The following is a 6,000-nucleotide window of genomic DNA, read 5'->3' as shown; positions in this document are numbered from 1 at the left end:
CAGTGGCGCACATACACGCCACTGTCCACCACAGCTCGTTACCGGAATTCAGCATTGCACACAAGCGCTATTTTGTGCTCGCGTGCAATCTCACCCCCTGCCCGCGCAGAGTCAATCAAGCGCGGGCAGATGTCAATCTCCCGGTCGGACTAGACCGGGGAGATTGAAATTCGCCACCTAAGAGGTGGCGAAAGGTTAGGGAAGCAGCGGTCTAATAACCGCTGCTTATTAAATAGGGACTGTAGGTTCTCTTGTGAGAACCAGCAGTCGTAGACAGACAAAGCCTGCTGAAGGGGTTGATAAATCGACCCCTATAATTACAAATGTTCTCCCCAGGACCTTTTTAATGGGTGCACCGCTCAGCTGATTTTACTAACCACCTGGCTAACATTTTAGCCAAAAATGAGCTAAAATTTGCTAATTTTTAACTTTTTCAATGTTTAAAGTTAAAGGTATCTTTATATAAATTTATGTTAAATTATGCAACTAATCTGTGCTTTGGATAGCAAAAAATATTATAATATTAGAAATTATTACACTGCCCCACCTGGTTACTTTATAATGCACCCAGCTGGCAACATTTTCTGTGGAGGACACTAAAGTGTGTATGTGTGTAACCTTGTTGCATTGTACAAAATTAAGACATTTATTTTAATTTAGTTAAGAAAAAAGACCTTTACTAAAAAAAAATAAACCTTACTCTGAATGTTGTGGGCAGAGATCTTCCTACAAGGAGTGAGAGTGTCACAGCTGGCAATCTTAAAGGGACATTATACACTAGAATTTTATTTGCATAAATATTTTGTAGATTATCTATTTACATAGAACATACAGTTTTTTTTAAAAAATGTATAGTGTTGTTTATTTTTAAATAAGATGGTGCTTATTTTCACACTCCTAACTAAGACCCAAAGTTTTAGGAGCATACCGATGTATACCTACTCCAGCTTGCTCCCGTTTGTGTAAAGGGTCTTTTCATATGCAGAGGAAGGGGGGAGTGTCTGCTTTCACTGGGTGTTCCAGTCAACCTAATCAAAAGTGCTAAGTTTTTAAAAGGTTTTATACTGAATTTTTAGATCAGCATCTGTGCATATTATTCATTATAGTAATGTCTATTACATGCAGTTAAATAAAAATTGGTGTATACTGTCCCTTTAACAAAATTTGTTTTGGGAAACGTTATTTCATGGTTAGAGTAGAGACTTTGTCCTCTTAACCCCTTGCGCCATTTGGATGTAGATATACATCATGCAGTAATTAGTCCATCGTACCGCATAAAGTATATCTATGTTCAACCTTCAGAAAACTCCAGCAGTCTCGGTTGTCAAGTGACAAATGAGACTTGCTCTTCCTGGGCTGCAGGAATCTGCCTTCATATGGTAACAGAGCAGGATTAGTACTCTGTTACCATGTTAATGCAGACTGTCTGTAATGATCTCTGTATGTGCCCTTGGGAGGTTGGCAGGTGGGTGGCACAGCAATGGAGGGTGTAGGGAGTGGTAAGGAAGGACAGGACTATAAGAAATAAAGTGTGAATGGGAGAGGGAGAGACACTACACTACACTGCATAAAAATGGGAAATCAGGGTGGGGGACCCTATAGTAGAGATAGCAGGGAGGAGGGGAGAATGCTACACTACAAAAATAAATTAATTAATTAAAAATAAAAATAAATGTATAAACTGGGTACTGGCAGATAGCTGCCAGTACCTAAAATGGCGGACACCATTAGGAGGGGAGAGGGTTTAAGAGGTTTCTGGGAGGGATCAGGAAGGTGGAAGGGTAAGGGGGATCTTACACTGCAGAACATAAATAAATAAATAAAATTAATTCATTACAAAAACTAAAACGTAATACTGGCAGACTACCTGTACTTAAGATGGTAGTCAGGAGTATGGGCAATTGTGTGGGGGCAGGGCGGTTTGGGAGGGATAAGGAAGTTGGGAAGGGTCAGGTGGGAGGGTAATCCCTGCATTAAATACTATTACCCTCACCAGCTAACTAATTAACCCCATCAATTCTGGGAATTTCAGAAGTGTGGTTGCAGTTAGTGGACTTCTAATTGCCAAAAACATATTAAAAAGTCATGCATGTCTGCTATTTCTGAACAAAAAGGACCTGAGAGAAAACTTTACAACCATTGTCTTATGACTGCAGTAGTTGTGTGTAAATAATTTAGTGTGAAGTTTGTTAAAAAGTAAACTATTTTTGTTTAAATGAATATGATTGCATTTGGCGGCGAAACAATGGCAAGATATATACCAAAACCGGCCTAGAACAACACATTGGGTTGTCTACTAAATATATAATAAATATATATATATATATATATATATATATATAGATAGATAGATAGATAGATAGATAGATAGATAGATAGAAAAAAACAAGGCTCTAGTTCTGTTTAAATGGAGTGATAGCAAAAATGCTAAAAAAATTTCAATATTTTGGGCACATTTATTTCTCTGAAAATCCTGGTAACAATTGGGTTAATGTTGTAATAATGTTCCCTTCAATATTGTTCCAGCAATGGTGATACTGTTGTTGCAATGTAATGGCAACTGTAATATTGCCATCAGGGTGAAATTAGCAACAAAAAATTGGTAGGATTGCCTACCAACTCTTAAAAAGGGACAATGTACCCCCCTTTAAAGTGTTTCCAATTATTTGTTCTCTTGGTATTATTTGTTGAAAATAATATCTAGATAGACTCAGGAGGTGGGAGCTAGCTGCTGATTTATGTGTTCAGCTAGCACTCCGTAGTGCATTGCTGCTCCTTTAATAAAGGATATCACAAGAATTAAGCAGCACTAATAATAGAAATAAAATGTAAAGTAATTTAATTGTATGCGTTATCTGAATAATGATAGAAACATTTTGGGATTCATGTCCCTTTAAGTTAGAGTTACAAAAAAAGCGCTACACTACAGAAAAAGGACTGTTTATCAATAAGATATAAATAAATATAAACAGATGGCAGACACTGGTTAGAGGGGGAGAGTTAGAGAGCTGCTTGGGTGGGATCATAAGGGGGATCCTACACTGCAGAAAAAAAATGAATTTAAAAAAAATGCCCTAAAACTTAAAGGGACACTGAACCCAATTTTTTTCTTTTGTAAATCAGAAAGAGCATGCAATTTTAAGCAACTTTCTAATTTGCTCCTATTATCAATTTTTCTTCATTCTCTTGCTATCTTTATTTGAAAAAGAAGACATCTAAGCTTTTTTTTATTTCAGTACTCTGGACAGCACTTTTTTATTGGTGGTTGAATTTATCCACCAATCAGCAAGGACAACCCAGGTTGTTCACCAAAAATGGGCCGGCATCTAAACTTACATTCTTGCATTTCAAATAAAGATACCAAGAGAATGAAGAAAATTTTTATAATAGGAGTAAATTAGAAAGTTGCTTAAAATTTTATGCTCAATCTGAATCTTGAAAGAAAAAATTTGGGTACAGTGTCCCTTTAAAGGATACGAAACCCAATTTTTTTTTTTATGATTCAGATAGAGAATGCAATTTTAAGCAACTTTCTAATTTACTCCTATTATCAATTTTTCTCAGTTTCTCTATTTATTTGAAAAAGCAGGAATGAAAGCTTAGGAACCGGACCATTTTTGGTTCAGCATCCTGGATAGCACTTGTTGATTGTGGCTACATTTAGCCACCAATCAGCAAGGACGACCCAGGTGCTGAACCTAAAATGAGCCGGCTCCTAAGCTTTTTTTATTTCTGCTTTTTAAATAAAGATACCAAGAGAACATAGAAAAATGTATAATAGGAGTAAATTAGAAAGTTGCTTAAAATTGCATGCTCTATCTGAATCATAATAGAAACAAAATGTGGGTTTAGTATTTCTTTATAGTGGAAGACTGTCTGCCAGTACCTAAGATGGTGGGTGACCAGTGGGGGAGAGGGAAGGAAGATAGCTGTTTTGGAGAGATCAGGTAGGGATCAGGGGTGAGAGTTGTGAGCTGGGAGGGTAATCTCTACACTACAGCTAAACTTAAAGGGGCAGTAAACTTACATACTAATGTTATATAATTCTATACATAGTGCAGTATTATATAACATTAGCTTACCGGCACATTTATACTTTCAATTGTTTCAGAGAAATTGTATGTAAAAACCTACAAAAATCTACAGAGCAAGGAGCGGCGTTCTGGTAAAATGAGGTTTTTACATACAATTTCTCTGAAACAATTGAAAGTATAAATGTGCCGGTAAGCTAATGTTATATAATGCTGCACTATGTGTAGAATTATATAACATTAGTATGTAAGTTTACTGCCCCTTTAACCATACAAACTATCTATGGTGCGAAGCTTCAATTAGTGACCTTTTAATTAACAAAATTAAATGGCAAAGCCATGATTGTCTGCTATTTCTAAACAAAGGGGATCCCAGAGAAGCTTTTACAACCATTTATGTTATGACTGCATATGTAAATAATTTCAGTGACACCCCAAAATTTTGAAAACGGTAAACATTTTATTTTTAATATAATCGCATTTGGCAGCAAAATGGTGGCATTAGATATACCAAAATTGGCCTAGATCACGACTACAATGTATCTTAAATATAAACTACTCTTCTCAACAAAAAAAACATTTTATAAAATAAAAAAAAATCTATTTAAATAAAAAAATCCAATTAAAATAAAAATAATCCAATTTTGTTTATTTTTCAAAAAAATAATTATATATATAAATAAAATATATATTTTTTTACAGTCATTATATACTGCAGTATTATAATAATGATGGTTTTTTTATCTGAGATGCTGAGCAGAGTAGGACAATGGGTAATGACTGGTACCAGAGATATATTGTTTTTAGCATAGAGATAACACATTGATTTTTATTTTACGATTATGTTGCTTAGGGAATATGTACAATGGAGAAGCTAAGTGAAAGTGCACAGTAGAAAAGTACCAGATTGAAAACCACCACATAATATTTATTATCACCTTTTTCTCAATTCAGATAGAGCATGCATTTTCTAAATTACGTCTATCATCAATATTTCTTCATTCTTTTGTTGAACAACAGGGACTTATTGTCATGAAGACCTCATAATTTTAGGGTGTGAGGGGGTTAACTTTTTCTCTTTGTGTTATTTAGGTTTTTTTCAGATGAGTATTTCCCTGTGTTTATCCTTAAAAAAAAAAACAGACAACCTGCCGTAAATAGCTTTTAAGTTTTGCTAGAGTGAACATACATCCAGAGACCTGGTGCCTCAAGTCAGTTTATGAGGAAAAGACGTCAACATAGAGTAACAGAAAACAATATCCCTATCAAGACACAAATCTTAGGTCAATTAGAGTTGACACACTAGGATATCTTAAGACATGTTTTAATCACTTGTATTACTGGATGACTAAATATGACAGACATGTCATGTTTGGTATCAAAATAATCCTCATGTTTGGTATCAAAATAATCCTCATGTTTGGTATCAAAATAATCCTCATAATGTCACAATGGGATTGATTATAAGTGTATCTGTACTGTATATACATGACTAAAATTATAATGTATCCTGTAACTTCAGCCAGGGCTTGCAATTGGTTTATGGACTGCCATACAAAAAGGAGTGGCTACCCTACTTCCACACTCTGGAAGGGGGCTTCCAGAAACCCAACCTCAAGAAAAAATGTATTTCATGGTGAAATTAGCAAAATAATATTGTCATTCCACATGGGATGCTTTGGGCAACAGCATGTTTGACAATATTTCTGCCACCTCCCAGGAACAGAGGCTATTCTGGTAAAGTTATCAGCTCTATTAAATGTCCTCACTTTTATATCTTTAAAAACTGTTTTGCTTGTGTAATTGTGTTTGTTAAATATAAATGCAATGTGACTATTTTTGCTCTTAATAAATGTCCCTTTATTAAAATTTGCTTTTGTCCAATATTTGAACCATGTTACTGGAGAGACTAATAACAGTATTGTGTTTTTAGATCGATTTTTGCCAAATTATGTTTTGGGATTTTTAA

General features: G+C 35.0%; 1 protein-coding gene across 1 annotated transcript in view; it reads right to left on the bottom strand.

The window, feature by feature from the left end:
• The window catches only part of DMAC2L (distal membrane arm assembly component 2 like), a 180,007-nt gene that overhangs the window by 93,525 nt on the left and 80,482 nt on the right, over window positions 1-6,000 (bottom strand). The window lies entirely within an intron of this gene.

This window comes from Bombina bombina, chromosome 1 (assembly GCF_027579735.1).
Source record: "Bombina bombina isolate aBomBom1 chromosome 1, aBomBom1.pri, whole genome shotgun sequence".
In the NCBI taxonomy this organism is placed as follows: domain Eukaryota; kingdom Metazoa; phylum Chordata; class Amphibia; order Anura; family Bombinatoridae; genus Bombina; species Bombina bombina.
This window is presented reverse-complemented; position numbering and strand designations above follow the sequence as displayed.